This window comes from Leuciscus leuciscus (assembly GCF_965113295.1).
Source record: "Leuciscus leuciscus genome assembly, contig: HAP1_SCAFFOLD_285, whole genome shotgun sequence".
Classification (NCBI taxonomy): Eukaryota; Metazoa; Chordata; class Actinopteri; order Cypriniformes; family Leuciscidae; genus Leuciscus; species Leuciscus leuciscus.
In genome coordinates this window covers 66,357-86,062 of record NW_028118439.1, presented here as the reverse complement: position 1 = coordinate 86,062, position 19,706 = coordinate 66,357, and the positions used below count along the sequence as shown (strand labels likewise).

Genomic DNA, 19,706 nt, shown 5'->3' with positions numbered 1-19,706 from the left:
AATATTGATAACATAGATAAACACACACATAAAGCAAAGGCTTTGTACAGAAACAGTTAAAGGTGAAGTATGTAAGATGTTTTATATATAGCTCAACGTATAGCGAGAGTTTGGCGCGAGAGCCGTGGGAAAAGAAATGCCGCTTTAGTGACAGAAGTGAAAGCCAAAATTCACTGCATTTATTCTTTCAAAGATTAAACAGCTCATGAACACGTCAAAGTGAACAGAGCATTGTGATGCGGAAAGGCACATTTTCATAAAGACAAGCGCAACACAGCTGAAATTATTACTAATATGTTGGACCTGAAACATGCCTTCACATGAACCAGTAAGAGCTGCGTTTGTGATGTTTGAGTCGGGGAAGACGCGATGCACGGAAGAAGGGGCCTTTGCAAGAAAATATGTAATATATGTAAAAAATATATATATTTTTGAAAATATGCTTTATTTTGTCATTTATTCCACTCGCTGCCACTAGTGTCGCAGAAACGACATACTTCACTTTTAAACTAACGATAAGGAACATTTTACAGTATATTAATCATGTTTTAGATGCTGTTTTCAAAAATGCCAGGTCACATGGTCATGACTAACCAGCTCTCTCCTTATTGTACAGAATGCAGGGATCTGATTAGCCAGTGTCTAGCGCGGGATCCATCTAAACGCCCGACGTTAGAGCAGATGTTACAACATCAATGGATTAGTAATGGTCTACAGTAGATTGGAGAAGTTCAGGAGATTCACTCCCATCAGTTTCAGGTGTGAGGAAGTGTAACAGGCAGAGAAGGATTATTATCTTTTGTCTTAAATTCTGGATTATTTGTAGTGAGATTTTCAAATGTGTGTTCATTGTAATGTTCTTGTTATAGTCAAGTCACCTTCATTTATATAGCGCTTGATACTATACAGATTGTTTTAAAGCGGCTTCACTGTAGTAAACAGGAGAATAACAGAATCAGTGAACCAAGCAGATTTCAATTCTGTTCTAGCTCTAAAAAATCATTCATGAGTGACTTGTTCATATCATCTTTCTTTGTATTGGATAGGAAATCACAGCTCACAGGCGGCTGCTCTGCGCGGGTGTGTCCGACTACCACGTACCCGGCCGTCAGCGGAGTTTTCTGCACCACGGACTAGTTCGCCGGTTAGCAACCTACAATGCTCTGACAAGAGGTTTGTGTTTAAAAACTCTGGCCAACCAGCTTCTCATCAGCCATTGTCTTTCTCCATCCGAACTATTATTTTTCACCGGTGGGTAACTGATGTTAAAGCAAATGACTCTGATGAAAATTAAAATAAGTCTAAATACGTTTTAAGTGCATCAAGACTTTTAATAACTATTCTCCTGTTTATTGGAAATGTTGAGCTAAATCCCGGGCCTGACTCAAATACTTTTTTGACAACTTTAGGCATATTGCATTTGTGGGGACTATATGCATTTGCAAACTATACCAGATTTCTTACCGCTGTACCGCAACACAGCGTATGTTTTTACCGATAACTCGCAAATATTTTCCCCATTCTAGACTTCCAACCCCGATTATCTTTACTCCCCCATTTTTTCCGATCTTACCCTCTGAAGTATCTTCTTCTAGTCCTTTAGTCAAAACAGTTAAAGTACAAAGAAGAAGACCTCATCCAAGAAAAAGTCCAACTAATTTAAGTCAACTCGGTAGCACCAGAGGCTTTAAGATTTGCCATTTAAACACCCGAAGCCTTGTTCCCAAACTAGACGAATTTAAAATCTTGCTTGCGCAGTCGAAAGCACATGTAATGGCAATCTCTGAATCATGGTTAACTCCTAATATTCCAGATTCTTTTATGAATTGTATCGTAAAGACCGCATTAGCAAGACCGGCGGCGGAGAAACTTTAATATCAAAGTTTGAAACCGAAACTGAAACCTTAAAACTGATCGTACATTTTACACCTCAACATGCAATTACCATTATTGTCACCTACAAATCCCCTAATGTCAGTGAAAGTTCTTATCTATCTCACCTTTCTGACATAATTAAATCTGTTACATCAAAGGAGCTTGTAATTCTGGGCGATATCAACCTTGACTGGAATGATAGCTCATCAAAATCTTTAAAAGCTATTGTAATGAAACTCGGACTGTATCAATTAATTAAGGATCCAACAAGAATTGGCAAAACACGCAGCTCCATTTTCACATTTAGCTCCTAAACTCTGGAATGGCCTTCCTGATATTGTTCGAGGCTCAGACTCGCTGTCCCAGTTTAAAACTAGATTAAAGACACATCTCTTTAGCCAAGCATTCACATAATACTTACCTTTTATTCTACAGTTGAAGAGACGACGCGACGCCTGTGAAGAGACGACTCGACGCCTGGGAAGAGACGACGCGACGCCCGGGAAGAGACGACGCGACACCTGGGAAGAGACGACTCGACGCCTGGGAAGAGACGACGCGACGCCTGGGAAGAGACGACGCGACGCCTGGGAAGAGAAGATGCGACGCCTGGGAAGAGAAGATGCGACGCCTGGGAAGAGAAGACGCGACGCCTGGGAAGAGACGACGCGACGCCTGGGAAGAGACGACGCGACGCCTGGGAAGAGACGACGCGACGCCTGGGAAGAGACGACGCGACGCCTGGGAAGAGACGACGCGACGCCTGGGAAGAGACGACGCGACGCCTGGGAAGAGACGACGCGACGCCTGTGAAAATTTATACATGATTAAACAACTGTAGTTTTGTATTTTTGTATCAGACTTTCTATCTTTCCTACTAACTGGAAAACAGCACAAATTACTCCAACTTTAAATCTGATGATCACACCCTTGTTTCTGTCATGAATTTGAGGATGAACCCAAGCGCAGACATGATGCTTGACACACAGTTTATTTATGGACAAAAAACAGGGAAAACAAATCCCACAAGGGGGCAAAACATGGACAGGACAAGGAGTGACTAAACTAAACTAAGACTTGACAGATAACTAGACGATAAACCAACAGCAAATACAGAATCAGAACTTTCTCTAGACAATACTCTTGCCAGGATACTCACAAGGTAAGATAGGCAAGGCAAGTTTATTTATATAGCACATTTCATACACAATGGCAACTCAAAGTGCTTTACATAGAAGAAATTAAAATAATAAAAAGAAATAAGAATAATTAAAACAGTTTAGAAAAATAAAATAAAATGCAGTACTTTGAAGTAATAAAGAATATTATTATAGATCTTTCCTTCAAAAGGATTCCCTTAAGACTTAAATCTTTCAACCTTCTTTTAACCTTCAATCTTCTTACGACTTCCATCTATCAACTTTCCTTTAACTTTCTTTTCTCCCTCATTTACTCGCACGTTCACATTCTTTCTCAGACGAAAACTTTAATATCATCATTTAAATACTGTTCTACTTTCAAACCCACATTAATACACGTCACTTTCACATTATCACTTTCTTTTACACCTTCTGAGTGGGCATTTACAGTTACGGGCTAAATGCCCTGCTGACCATAATTAAAACCCTCTCTGTCACCTTGCCTATAGTTTGATCATTGAGCTTACTTTTGAAAGCAAAACAAACAGTCGGACGAACAGCGGCACAGTGCTCATTCAGTAAATGCATAGCTAAACAGAAGTGTTTTGAGTCTGGATTTGAATGTGACCACTGTAGGAGCACATCTGATCTCTTCTGGAAGCTGGTTCCAGCTGCGGCTGGCATAATAGCTAAAAGCAGACTCGCCATGTTTAGAGTGAACCCTTGGTATATTTCTAGCTGATATGATCTGAGTGATCTGTTGGGTTTATATTCAGTGAGCAAATCAGTAATATATTGAGGTCCTAGGCCATTGAATGATTTATATACCAGTAATAATACTTTAAAATCAATCCTAAATCTAACTGGGAGCCAGTGTAAAGACCTGAGGACTGGTGTGATATGTTCATATTTCCTGGTTCTGCTCAGAATACTAGCGGCAGCGTTCTGTATGAGCTGCAACTGTCTTATGGCCTTTTTGGGAAGGCCAGTGAGGAGTCCATTACAATAATCCACCCTGCTGGTGATGAAAGCATGCACAAGTTTCTCTAAGTCTTGTCTGGAAACAAAGCATCTAATTCTTGCAATATTTTTTATTTAAGCTCAATCTTACTGTACTACGGCAGAGAAACACGGAAACGCATAGACCTGGCATGAATATAACATCTTCTCAGAGTTTCTCTCCTGACATATAAGAATAAAGATTTTTCTTGCCAAGATAACTGGTGTCCAGTCCCGTGAATCAAATAATAACGGGGAAAAGGCTTAATTCCAAGTCTACAGCATCAAATATAATTTACAAAAGTAAAGTCTACTTTAAAGGTGACATATTATGCCCCTTTTCACAAGATGTTATATAAATCTATGGTGTCCCCAGAATGTGTCTGTGACATTTCAGCTCAAAATACCCCCAGATCATTTATTATAGCTTGTCAAATTTGACCCTTTTTGGGTGTACCTGAGTAACAAACGCATGTCATTCAGTGAAATGCCACAACACATTCAGCCTATATTGTTAGATTTTTTGAAAAATAAGTAGATGTTGTGAATAATTGTGATTAACTTTGCTGGTCAAGCTCATTCAATAGTTGAATCACTTATATTTCCCACAGGGGGCGCCATAACTAAAACAACTATACAAAACAATACATTGTTGAGTGACATTTAAACTAGAAGCAGAACACTCCCCGCCAGACATCCTAAGGATGTCTCATTTAAGTCTTAATTTTCCTTAGGGAACAGAAGAACAACCTCTGTAATTGGTCTGAGATACTTTACTTCCTTTCCAGATCCATTTTTTGTAACTTTCAACTGAACCTTGCGTACTCTCCCATCAGTGCTTTAAATACTTGGGACACAAGAGCCATAGGCCACTTGTTACGAGGGCTCTGATTGTCTTTTAGAAGTACAAGATCTCCTTCTTCAAGTTTAAAAAAGGCAAGCAGTTTCAAAACATAAATCATATAGGCTAAATGGGGAATCATATTAAATACAACAACTGTGTTATATACTGCTACTGTGTATAATTTCTCCTGTTTTTGTCTACTTTATCTCTCTTTCAACACAAGAAGCACAAAGCGGGTTCAGAGGATCCTGAAGACTCCCTGCAATGACGCTGTACCCTCACCCTGAGTCTCAGCTCAAGACTTTCCTTGCTCCTTTTTATAAATAAACCTTAAATAAACCTTAAACTAAACATAAAACAAAACATTTAAATAAAACATTCCAGAGATCCCGAAGACAGATCTCTACTTTATATTGAAGATGACATACTGAGTAATATCTTTCCATGAGCTAATAAACACATACAGTAGACAGAATCCCACACACAAACCCTAAACCCATCAGAGTAGAAGACATACCACTGAAATCATGCACTAAACATTAACTAAACAACATGCAATGCAAAATAAGACACCAGAATCAGTTTTACAGTAAATTACGCCTTGTTAAATCGTTTTTCACTGCATATGGTAAGTAAACCTGCAGTTAATCAGCGTAATTTTTTACGCTTAATATTGTTTAGGAGAAATGTCTTATTCAAGGCAAGGCAATGAGGTAAACATTTGAACCAGGGCTTAAGACCGAAAAATATTGTAATATTTTAGACGTATTTGAACGTTTCTGGTGCATGACCACGCGTCCCGCTTTGCGTTGCACCGCACAGCATTTCCACCCCTTGTCCCGCATGTCGTATATTGAGAAAATGTCCCGCATTTTCATCAGTCTGTTGGTTTTTAATTATCATATACAAAACGTGCATGCGTTATTTTGCCTTTTTAAGAAAGCATTTTATTTATTCTTTTTGCGGCGTAGTTTTCCCCCTACATTTAACAGCGCTTCATCAGAAGTACAAATACAACAGCCGTTTTCTAAATCCTATCCAATGGTTGAAAAGAAAGGAGTAAACACGGTCACTAGAAGGTTGTGACGGCTGTCAATCAAAATGTGGAGCGGTGATTCGTTCCATGTGTTCCCTGTCAGAAAACAAATGGATAATTCGGTAAAGTAAAATTTAAATTCTACAGAATTGATCAACTTGTTGCCTTCTGTGGTTGTTTTAATTAACATCCTTTGAAAGTTTTTGGTTTAAAGGTCCCGTTCTGCGTGATCCCATGTTTCAAACTTTAGTTAGTGTGTAATGTTGCTGTTAGAGCATAAATAATATCTGTAAAATTATAAAGCTCAAAGTTCAATGCCAAGCGAGATATTTTATTTAACGGCTCGATTGGACTACATCCCTCTACTTCCTTCTTTAATGATGTCACTAGAACCGTTTCTTGACTAACCTCCGCCCATAGGAATGCTCCCTCAACTCTACTGGCTACTTGCGCACTTCTTATAACTTAGGCTACTGTGTTTACTCAGCTCTTACCGTGATTTTCTGAAGTAAAACTGACGCTTTATCTTTTGTGTGATGTACAATAAACTTTATTAAACTCATCAGTACATGTTTGATCATCATTCAGACAGCAGACTTGTAGGCTATTAATAAATAATGGATACATACTGTAGCCTACAAGCAGATGACAAATACGTTATAATAACCGTAATTAAACTACTAAACCATACCTGTTTCATCTCTATACAGCACTCTGACTCTGTAGGCATTATTGTCCGACTCGAAATGAACGCCGTTACTGAGAGTTTCTGATATTATCATCATTCCGTGAGATGAATTTTTCCTGACAGACTGAGCGCGAGCTCATGAAGCTCCGCCCCCTGTGTCGTCCAGCAGCAGCTCATTTGCATTTAAAGGGCACACACTGAAACAGCTCGTTTTTCTGAGCCCCAAAAAATGTCAATTTAAACATGCTGTAAAAAATGATCTGTTGGGTATTTTGAGCTCAAACTTCACATACACACTCTGGGGACATCAGAGACTTATTTTACATCTTGTGAAAAGGGGCATAAAACGGGACCTTTAATATATTCTTAATGGTCCGTGTATCATCTGATCATTTCATTTGGAATGGAATAACGAGAAATGAAAAGACGGATCGTTTATTCGTTTAGTTTAATAACTTAGTTTAGTTTAGTTTTAGTTTAATAGATTTCGGCTCGATTTCAAATTTTTCGTTTGTTGTTTACAAATTGGTTTATGGCTTTGATATTTCGTTCGCACATGTGGGCGGAGCTGAAACGGCCCTTTCATCTGATTGGTCAAGCCGCTTCGTCTTCAGTACAGCCAGAATAAGAGTCCGTACGGCACACTCAAATCCCACTTTAATAAGCTTTTGCACCACTCGCTGACATTTGATGCAGAAATATGTTGCTGGGAACACAATTAGTGCTGCTGCGATGCTTCGCTTCTAATGTACGACACTTGAGAGATCGCAAGCCATAGGCTACAATATGCTGACATGGAGTTTGGTGTTTTATGTATTATTTCTATAGACTCTAGTCTAGAGCAACGTATGATTTTTATTTTTTTTTGTACTGTAGGTGAGGTCCTATATGTCCCTTCGATAAATGAAAATAGTTCAGTATCTCTAAACTTAAAATGTAGGCTAAATGTTTTTTTTTTTACTCTAGGCTATAATTACTGTATGAGCATCAAAAATAACATAATATACATGACCATGATAACATGTCTAACCTTTGTCTCTCTCTCTCTCTGTGTGTGTGTGTGTGTGTGTGTGTGTGTGTGTGTGTGTGTGTGTGTGTGTGTGTGTGTGTGTGTGTGTGTGTGTGTGTGTGTGTGTGTGTGTGTGTGTGTGTGTGTGTGTGTGTGTGTGTGTGTGTGTGTGTGTGTGTGAGAGAGAGAGAGAGAGAGAGACACCTGAATAAATTATTGTGAAAATAGATAGAAATGTAACAGTATGACTGTAAGCGTTGAGTACTCAGTTCACACAAATAGAATGAGATAAAAAAAGATAATTGAATCAGTTGAACTTGTAGGATACTGAATACCTCACAAAATTATCAGGGTTTGAGAGTAACAGTTGGATTGCATTTCTAATCCAAAGTAAACTATTAACATTTTTTTTTATAACCAGTAATTTAGTGTATTCTAGCCTATAATGTTAACAGTACAGTTCCTATTCATATTTCAATTTAAGGCCTGTAATACAAGAATAGCAATTCATGAATTGTGATCTGAGGAGAGTTTCTGCAGTGGTTCAAATTAAAATAAGTGTTAAACAAATAATTCAAAATTAACTGGATCATGATGCTTTAAGTAATTAACCGAATACATTAATCTACAAATTACATTTAACAGATTTTATCATATGTAATACAATTTAAAACCAAGCCTTTTAACACTGTAAATTATAAGACAGCACTTTTTAAGTTATTATTGTTACATGCTTAATTGTTTGATGTTATTCTGAGATTTGCTAATTTCTTTCAAGGTATTATTTATTCCCACTGTTTTATGCATATAATGTTTGTCCATCAAAGCTCTGGTAGTATTTTCTAACAACTAAAATACTTTCTTTACGTTGTTTTCATTTGTCATGAACTCTATATTTTAAGATGTACTATTGCTCTCTGTTACATATTTTGTCCCAAAAATAAATCAGCTACAATGCGGAGCAGACACAGAAATGAAGGGGTTACACCATAAAACATCCACAATGCAGAACGAATACAAAAACACACACATATAGGCCTACACACACACAACACCATGTTCAGGTTTGACTGTATTGTAAAAAACAATGATACTTCAGATACTTTGACTAAAGATTTTTTTATTGTTATAATAATGATTTTATAATGTCTAAACACAAATCTAAATGAAAACTTGTGAAAAGATGAATACCTACAATATGATGGAAACAATGGAAATGGCAAACGAGCCAGTGAGTGATGCGCTGCAGCCATCTAGTGGCTGTCCTTGAAATGTCATGTTATTTTAATTTTAAATGTGTTTGCTTTCCAGTAGATGGCAGCAATCTTCCACTAAAACATGGCACATTGTCCATGCTATCTCCATGAACGAAAAAAAGATTTTTTTTTTGCATACGAAAAGTTACATTAGGTATGTTTTAAAAAAAAAATACACTTGTTATTAATTAGTCCTATGAGTTATGAGCTCAGTTTGTAGAAATTATACTTGGAATAATACTTAATTAGGAAGAGCACACAGCAGCTTCTGGTGTCACACACACACACACACTCACACACACACACACACACACACACACACACACACACACCCACACACCACACACCACACACCACACACCACACACCACACACCACACACCACACACCACACACACACACACACACACACACACACACACACACACACACACACACACACACACACACACACACACACACACACACACACACACACACACACACACACACACACACACACACCGGGAGCGCAGTTCCTCAACTAAATGTCTCGCGTAAAATCCGGAGTGTAGGTATTAAATAGGGTAATAAAAGGCTATTACACCCACGATAACAAACACATTTGCGCATGCACATAAAACACCGCAAACTTATTTCTGTGGAATAGGCGATGCAAGATTATTCTTTATAACATTTGCAGTAGAGAAATCAGGTGTTTCATTTGTCTAATCTTCATTCAGTAAATGCATACAATATTTAGTTTGTTAGTAATGGATTGCACGACTCGACTATTGATTGAATCAGTCGTTGTTTAGCAACTTAAAAAAAAAAACGAAATGAAATTGCTAACTTCTCCACTGATAAATAATAACTTTTTTTATAGGCTAATAAGCATAAAATTGCATATCGGCATTTATCTCCAAACATACCAGACCATCTTACTCTATCCGACATCTTTGCTTGAATTTTCGATTTTGCGGTTAAATAACAAAAATGAGGTGTTATTTAACAATGAGGTGTTAAATAACAAAAATGAGGTGTTATTTAACATATATTTCCTAAAATTAACAGTAAGGCGCAGTTATTAAAAATAACAGGTTAATCATGTTGAAATTTGGGTGTAAATTAACAGAAACATTTACAGTTTTTCTCGATTGTTTACACACATTTTCTGAAAGCATGCCTCATATTCTCAGAACTCTACACACAAATCCAAAAACACACACACAATGGGCAAAACCCCTCAATGCTCCTGCAAAATGAAACTTTACATTCAAAACAATGTTATTTCTTCTCAAAATGGTATTTTGTTTTCAAATGACACACACAAACCATCATATGAATAGACATTTATAAGAACCAGTTGAACACTGATGTGCTCAATGTAAAACACTATGATGAATGGAAAACACTTCTTCTCCATTCATCATAATGACTTAGGCCTTTTTTTGTTCAGTGTTACACTTACTAAAGACATACATACATAAGTGTGTTGTAAAATATTTGAGAATATTGTTTTTATACTCAGAACACACAAATACATGCACTCAAAAAAATGACTCTTTGGTTGAACATGATTTAATCATGGACAGTGGTTCCACGTGATTGATTCAAGTTATTCGAGCACGATTGAATCAGGTTATTTGGACAAGACTGAACCAAGTTATTTGGACATGATTAAATCAAGTTATTTGGACACGACTGAATCAGGTTATTTGGACAAGACTGAATCAAGTTATTTGGACATGATTAAATCAAGTTATTTGGACGAGTCTAATTTTAATTGAGTTTACTCACTTCGCTTAAGTTTATCCAACATGAAGTATTTGGGTTGAGATAGCATGGTTCCATCATGTGGAACCACTGTCCATGCTTCAATCATGTTCAGCCAAAGAGTTATTTATTTGTGTCTATTTAATAGACACACAGAGTTAAAATAACATACAATCAACCTAAATATAGCTTTTCTTTTAATACATACGATGTTGGCAGTCTAAAGATGGTACTGATTGCATCACTAGCAATCCCATTGGAGTTGCTTTTAAAGCAACTTGAATTCTTAGCAGGTCCTTCACCGAAGCACATGCTCGACACTTTACCACAATGGTAACTCACCCATAAACACCTACATATAAGAAAGTTGTTTAAAATACCAACATAATAGAATATTAAACATTAACAAGTCTCCCTATTTTCTCATCTTTCTTACATTTTTCTTATCAAAGAACACTGGTACAAAGCAATTACGACAGACCAGGAGGATATTCTTATTTAGTATTTATTGATATACAACATTTACTTTACAAAACATTCTCAGGCATAAAACAAAATCAGTGGGCTTTATAGTAAAAAAAATATATATATAACATTAAAACAATATTATCAGACTTTTTCACCAAATAAGTGAAAACTGCACAAACAAGGAAATATGCTTGTTTAAAATGTGTAAATATAAAATAATATTATACTAATAAAATAACTGAAACAGACTGGGCCATTTTTAAGTAAAATGTTTCCTCTAGATTCAACAGCACTTTATGAATAAACTTTGAGAAGTTAGTGTTCTCTAAATAAGGGCATAAATAAGTGCAAAAAACAGCAGCAGTGCACTGACCAAGACTTGGTAGACATCACCACCTCATCTTCAATCAAAACATCCAGTGAGTTTAAAGACAACGTTCCTCCTCACCAGCAATGATGGTGACTGCTGCACCTGGTCAAACTCCTTTTTCTAAATGCATTGAAAGACAAAAAAGAAAGTGTTAGTGTATGTCACCACATATCATAAAAACGACCCTTGTGAGGGCAGACATTTAAATTTTCATAAATTAAAATAAAGGCGTGAAGGATCAGAGTAGTGTTTATTCAGTAGGGTTTGTGCCCATTTAAAACCCTGTAGTACTTTAAACAACACGTCTTCCAGTTTGTCAGAAGGATTTTATTGGGAAAAAATGTCAGGGGTTTATCGGTTGAATGTTCTAATCTAGAGCATAAAAAAAAAAATCATTAATAACATGTAATTTGGCATCAGTCGGTTCTTTATTACAAAGTAGAAAGTAAAGTGGTACTTAAAAGGGATAGTTCACCCCAAAATGAAAATTCTGTCATCATTTACTCACTATCACATCATACCAAACACAAGAATCTTGTTCAGCTTTGGAACAAATTATAATTTTTTTAATTTTTTTATGTCATGGACCATCCATCAAAAGTCTATAGACAATCAATATTTAGCTTCAATAAGTACATAAAGATATAGCTAATCCATATGAATAAAGCAGTTTTATACAAGCCTTCCAATGGATAAAATATGACAAAAAGTATGAAATATATTATTTATTTATTTTTCTTAAGATGGACAAAATTATGGTTTTGGAACATGAGGGTGAGTAAATCATGACAATTTTCATTTTATTTTTAGGTGCACTATCCAAGTCATACATTTATTTTAATGACATACTGATTTATGCTAAAAAGATAAAGTATTCCTAAGTAAATATAATGTGTCCTACCTTGTGTGTCTTCAAATCATCAGCTGACTCTTCCTTTGAGATAGTAGACATGTCAGGATCGTAGTTCTAATGACATCAATGCCATTTTTGCACTTGAAGGCAAAACACAAAATTATGGTAATGTAACACAATTAAGCAACATTTATTGAGTTTATTTTTATGATTCATAAGACAACTTTCAACGACTGTCTTATGCTTATATTCAACAGATAGCTGAACAGATTCAAAAATGGTCAAATTCATGGTTTTCTCTATGGGAGTTGTAAAATGAGACCATGAAAAAAAAAAAAAAACACATTGTACTGTACTGGTTACAGTCAGTATTTCTATTAGTTTATACAACTTTAAAATGTGTGTGGTTCTGAAAGACCCAAATAACAAATATGAATAACTAAAAATTATTAGCCATACATACCATTCTAGCAACCAAAGGTGCAAATACCCATTATTGATATTATTATTAACAATATTCAGTAACCAATAATTGTCATTAATGCTTTAAAAACGCACTGAACCATCAACCACACCACACAACATTATTATAATATCTTTGATCGATGCCATGAAAATGAACAGAGTGCAAAGATAGATGATTAAACTAACAAACATGTGCAAACTTAGACACATACCTTTTCGTTTGATGTTTAATTCTGTTATGGCGCGGTGATCTCTTTCAGGCATAAAATCGTGGATTCTGTCATAAATTCATCCGTATCAGTCGACATAATAAAACAGTTGTTAAAAATGTTTCTAATCAGACTGATGCAAATGGTCGAAAAAGTTAACTTACCTGTTTGTTTGCCGTTTAATTTAGTTGATGGCGCGGTCATCTAGGCTTAAAATAGTGCAACCAGGCCATAAATACATAACGTTCAACCAATATAACAAAACTGTTGGCTAATATTTTTTCTAACAACACTGATGCAAATGGATAGATGAGCTAAGTTAACAGTTACCTGTTCGTGTGCTGTTTAATACAGTTTATGGCGCGGCCATCTCATTTAGGCTTACAATCGTGCATTCTGTCAAAATAACACATTAGTATCAACCGACATCATAAAACAGTTTGATAATATTGTTTCTAATAACAGTGATGTAAATGGATGAACACGTACCTGTTTGTTTTAAGCTTATATTCCAGTTAATGGCGTGGCGATCTATTTGAGACATGCGCAGCATTAACGTATTTTATGAATGTTGCCGCCAGGATATGCAAATTGCGTCACAACAAATTTCCGCTTCCTTTAGGTTGAGAATGTGGTTTGTTTTCAGGCTGTTTTGACATTCAGTCCGGCTGACTTTATAAAAACACACATTTTATATGTGTGATTGACTTTTACTAAACATTATTTGTATCAGTCTGATTTAACAGCAATTTAAGACAAATAACAAACCTAAAAACACCAATAACCATTTAATTGCACTTCTATAATTATAATCAAGCTATAAATTAATAAACAAAAATATTTAAAATAAATTATAAATATTATGTAAGTTATTATATATATTTTTTTAATTCAGTCAACAGTTTGACTGAGCAAAGTGATTGAAACATGTACTTTTAAAATGAAAACTTTATGTTAAACCAACGAGTGACAGTTTTAAGTCAGTTTAACATGACACAATCATGTTGAAATGAAAAATAGCCAAAATGGCATTATTTCAACATGAATTGTTCAGGTAAAGTGAACAAAACTGAAAAATCATTTTTTTGAGTGTGGTAACAAATATATTTTATTTTTCCCTCAAAAACAATGTACACAGTGTACATCCCAAACCAACACAAAGTTGTACATACAGTGTCTACATACAAAACAACAGAAGAATTTACTGTATACAGTTACAGTAAAAAAAAAAAAAAAAATCCAATGTTGGCATCCATTGCTCATTGAAAAGCTGACCTGTTGCCCTTTTATGCTAAAGCTCTGATTGCTAATTGTAAAACTGTGTGACGGGTGTTTGCCCATGTGAAGAGTCAGTGTGCATATCTGAATGGCAGTGTGTTCCTTGTGAAAACAAGAGATTTTCTGCATGAAAATTGTGCCTAAAGCAGAGAATTGTGTGTAGTGTTTTGAAAAAAGTGTGTTTTAGAACTGCAATTTGAGTGTAAAGCAGGAATTGTGCTTGTAGTTTAGCAGAATTGGTTCAGGGGGTTGGTGAATGAGTTACATGTTGTGGTCATTGTGTCTCAAGTACCAGAAAATGTGTGTAAACAATCGAGAAAAACTGTAACAGTGTAGGCCTATATATTACGTATATGTAATAGGCTATATAGTAGGTCTTGTAGCCTATATTATAGGCTCATAATATCATATGATAAGTATTAACGTAAATTATATCATTATCACTTGTCTCACTAGTCTTAATATAACTATTACTGGTTATTAACTGTATTTCTTGTGAATATCTGACTAATACACACATATGGGTCATATTTCTCCCAATATCAAATTAAAGAAATAAGAAGTTATATTTTACTATAACTTGAAATAAATAAAATAAAATCTTTCAGTAATAAAACTGATTCACTATTTCAGTACACATTATCTTGCAACAATAGCCTGCATCCCAAGCATCATCAGATAAAGGTTTGTTTTAATTTTTATGACAGATTTAAGTCCAAAGACTTTTACTATCCTTTACATTTATCAGTGGACCTTTTCTATACAAATAAAATAAAAATATATTTTAGGAAGCTTCTTTGGTGCATTTATTTGGTGCATGTTTCACTATTTGCTTTTGCTATACTTGAAGTAGCCTACACAGAAAAACTGAATCTCTAAATATCTATTCATAAATATTTATTTCTGTAAATTATATTTACATATAATAAACTAACTTTCTGATAGCCTACAGTGTAATATAAAATGGGACTGTGTATGAATGACTATGATTTGGGATTATATCAACTCGACAGTTAATATGCAAATTAATATGCCTTTTATAAATCAATCTGGAAGTCTAATAACACTTAATAAGGCAGAACACCTCATCAATTCTGCTCCAGATGTTTTTCAAAAAATTCTACTACTTTTATAGTGTACTGACATCTAGTGGAAAAAGAACAACATTGTTAGTACAGGTATACATGTACATTTCTTATTGACATCAAACACCAACATTTAGTCATGAGGTAAGGTAACCAAAACCCAACGCCTAATAAACATCATAATGCTAAAGTCCACACAACATTAAATTATAACCATTATACTTTGATATTTTGTTGGTTTTAACTCATGGTATTTAGTAACCAAATCTTCAATACATATTTCAATACAATATTTCACTGTAATAATACTGTTTAATGCTGTGAAATCCTTTTTTTTTTTTTTTTTCACTGTGTTGCTGTGATATTACAGACCTTGTTGTGATATAACAGCAGGTTTTAGATTGCAATATTTTACTGTAAAATAAGAGTTAAATGCTGTAAAATCCAAGGATACTGTAGTTTTGACAGGTATTCGTTGGGATATTACAGGGAAACTTAATTACAACAAGTTACTGTAAAATAATACTGTTAATTATTGTGAAATGCTGGTAATTTCTAACAGTGTAAAATATAGATGTGAACCCTACATTTTTTTTTATTGGATGAATGAAAACCTTTTTTTCAGTGTGTGTGTGTGTATTGTTTTGGAAATATTTTTCTTTCTATATATAGATATGTAAACTGTATATTTATTTATTTGTCAATGACAACACACATTAATTAGCACATTAGGCTAATATGGATATATTCCCATGGAAATTCTTGGTTCTAACAATATATATTTGTAGATCTCATCAAAAGACAAATTAAACCCAATGTAACGTTACTATTGAAATTGATTTCTAGACATCGTAATGTTATTTCTTTCTATAAAATTGTTATTGTAGGCTACATAATATCTTATTTAGCATTGCATTAGCAACCTCTTTCCCCCGTATACGTATCCTATTCTTAGCTTCATTATTGTTAGTATTTTTTCACAGAAACACAGAATGACAAATGAAGAGTTCAGATGCAAAAGCCTCTAAGTGCCATCTGAAATTTTCTTCTAGAATGATCATTTTTATCAATCTCGTATATTTAAGTTCAGTAATTTCACTTAAATGACAATTCATTTTCATTGCCATTTAAGTGAAATTACTGAACTTAAATATACGAGCTTGATAAAAATGATCATTCTAGAAGAAAATTTCAGATGGCACTTAGAGGCTTTTTGCATCTGAACTCTTGAAATATAGTCTCAAGCACCACCGGCAGCCCATAGCCTACTGATTCTCTAAATTCACTGTAAATATAATCTTAATTTGAGTTTCATAAACTCGGCGTTGCGTTTGAAATCCGAATTTTATTATTCTCCATTTTTTCAATCAATACATATTACATAGCGAAAATAACCTGCTGAAAGAAGCAGTTTTTTTTTTGACAAGAGATATCGTTATGTTTCGCTCCTCTGTCTGCGCTTCAGAGAGCATCTAAAGCCGCTAAACGTATGGAACGTTTTCAGTCAGGGAAACTGTTTCTCAAAGATGAGCAACGATTTATAGATTTATTTGGAACTATTTTCGTTGCCGATATATAGAGCAAAATGTAAGTCATGTAATATTTACGACTTAATATATAAAAAAAAAACGTCCTGCTGATGTTCGGGACAGCACTCTTTCTCGTCCTATCTGTTGCTTTTTTTAAATAATTGTCATACATAGAAAAAAACAAGGATAGCCTACAGGAACTTTTTTTGTGAATTATATTCTGTTTCAGAAATGTGCTTTTATTGTAATATCTGTAAAAAATAAAATAAAAATAAAAAAGTGGTCTGTTTGCTTAATAACAAAATGCATCTCAGCTTCACTTGCTCCCGTTTATGCACCAGCTGCAAATGCTAAAAATAAATAATAAACAGTGCTAGTTTTTGTATGAACAATCATGAATTAAAAAAGCTAAGTCAGTCTTTGTTTGAATTGCATGTTCACTTTTAATACAGCGAAACAGCCTAGGTCTTCCATCCCTCACAAACTCGTGTGGTCGACTGTGACGTCACTCGTGTGGCCGACTGTTACGTCAACTCGGGTGGCCAACTGTGACGTCAACTCGGGTGGCCGACTGTGACGTCAATTGGCCGACTGTGACGTCAACTGTCGACTGTTACGTCATAATGATCGTGAGTATAAATAGTGCAGCGGATTTATTCTTCTTGTAGCGAGTCGGCGATTGTGAAATTACTATATACATTTACATTATGTGCATCTGAGTTGTGCATATTAGTAGGGAAATTGATACAAAATTGATTATTCAAATAATCTCTTCTGTTTCTCTTTCTTTCATAGTGTTTCACAGATATAAATTGCAAGAAGTATTGTTCACTTCTAGTTCATTTTCGAGTATGTCAACCATGCCCATCATTTTTGAGAGTGCAGAGCAGTCCTCATCAACTGAATTGTCAGATGAGCTCAATACGGCCCTTGCTGCGGGGCGGTGGTGGGCGATAATGGAAGTTTCAGACCCCATATCTGAGTATCCTGACTATGAGGACCTCATCTCAGACCAGTGGTGGGAAACAGTGGAGGAAGGAGAAACATCATGCCCCACATCCCTGGTCTTCAGTGATGCATCTGAGAAGGCTCATTCCCAGCACTCAGGCTTCTCAGATCGGAAATATGAGGAGGGAAAACTGAAGACCACGAAGCAGTGGAGGCAGCAGAACTCTCCCAGTGCTAAAAAAGAGGACCTCATCTCATCCCTGGTCTTCAGTGAAGCATCTGAGAAGGGAGAACTGAAGACCACGAAGCAGTGGAGGCAGCGGAACTCTCCCAGTGCTAAAAAAGAGGACCTCACCTCATCCCTGGTCTTCAGTGAAGCATCTGAGAAGGGAGAACTGAAGACCACAAAGCAGTGGAGGCAGCGGAACTCTCCCAGTGCTAAAAAAGAGGACCTCACCTCATCCCTGGTCTTCAGTGAAGCATCTGAGAAGGGAGAACTGAAGACCACAAAGCAGTGGAGGCAGCGGAACTCTCCCAGTGCTAAAAAAGAGGACCTCACCTCATCCCTGGTCTTCAGTGAAGCATCTGAGAAGGGAGAACTGAAGACCACAAAGCAGTGGAGGCAGCGGAACTCTCCCAGTGCTAAAAAAGAGGACCTCACCTCATCCCTGGTCTTCAGTGAAGCATCTGAGAAGGGAGAACTGAAGACCACAAAGCAGTGGAGGCAGCAGAACTCTCCCAGTGCTAAAAAAGAGGACCTCACCTCATCCCTGGTCTTCGGTGATACATTGGAGAAAGCTCAGCACTCAGCACCTGTGCCTGTTGTGTCCCCAAAGCGAGCACCTGTGCCTGCTGCATCTCCAAAGCGAGCACCTGTGCCTGCTGCATCTCCAAAGGGAGCACCTGTGCCTGCTGCGTGCCCAAAGGGAGCACCTGTGCCCATAGGGTCCCAAAAAAGAGGAAAACTCAGGATCCCCGAATATTTGACTCACCATCTGAAAAAGGCCGCTTTAGAAACACCCACACCCATCCAGTCACTACAGAGGGCACCAGTGGCTTCCTCAAAGGTGCTCACATGCTCCTCACATGGAGCACCAATGCCAGACAAGATCTCCAAGAGGAGAAATCCTAAAAACCCTGAGCTGCTGAGGCAGCATTTGCAAAATGCACCAGTGCTTGTGTCTTCCGCAAACCTCAGGATCCCAAAGCAGCAGAGGCAGAAGAATATCCAAAAGGGAGTGTCTGTGCCTGCCAAGATCCCACAGAGAACACTTGCTCCACCGTGTTCCCCACAGCAACCACCCAGTTGCTACCAAATTGACTATTTATGTAGCATATTTGCTAAATGTTGTGTCATTTCAAATATTTAATTGAAATTGTACATGCTTTATATGAATGCATGTACACATTAATAAAAGGTTTTCAAGCGGTGAGTGCCTCATCCAATAAAACATTTGTCTTAGTTTCAATTCATTTGACCATTATTTGTTTTATTTTGCAGGTAATATTTGTTTCGTTCAAAACATTGTTAAATATAAATATTTTTTCATTAAGAGCTCAACTAAGAATTAAAGCTGCAAGCAGCGATGAAAGGGCCCTCGCACCCGTGCCATCGTCACTCGTTGGCTTTAGGAAGACAGAGCATGGTTGGGCAATGTGCATTTAAGGAGGTATACAGTATATAGTAGTTGCTAGCATGTTTAGTATGTTTTTAGCATGCTTAGTACACAATAGGTATGTGGTTAGTACTGCATTACTGTGTTAACCAGTTCAGTTTCTGTTGGCAGTAGGTGGGGTTATATATCTGAATATTGCTTTGTAGATGTGTTCAGTGCAGGACTTTTATCAAGTATGTGAAGTTTGGGGCAGATTGGATATTGTATGTTTGAGTTACAACAAC

The 19,706-nt window shown here is 36.3% G+C and overlaps 2 long non-coding RNA genes across 2 annotated transcripts; one reads left to right on the top strand and one right to left on the bottom strand.

Moving 5' to 3' along the window:
* The first annotated feature begins 285 nt into the window (after window positions 1-285).
* On the top strand, window positions 286-2,387 carry LOC309491485. Its single transcript, XR_014203142.1, has 3 exons — window positions 286-759; window positions 1,047-1,173; window positions 2,311-2,387. It is a non-coding gene; the product is annotated as an uncharacterized lncRNA (long non-coding RNA).
* Window positions 2,388-10,376: 7,989 nt separating this feature from the next.
* On the bottom strand, window positions 10,377-14,058 carry LOC309491486. The gene is made up of 6 exons (XR_014203143.1): window positions 13,456-14,058; window positions 13,297-13,362; window positions 13,131-13,175; window positions 12,970-13,034; window positions 12,341-12,432; window positions 10,377-11,559 (listed from the first exon to the last, which is right to left on the bottom strand). It is a non-coding gene; the product is annotated as an uncharacterized lncRNA (long non-coding RNA).
* Between the last annotated feature and the right edge of the window lie 5,648 nt (window positions 14,059-19,706).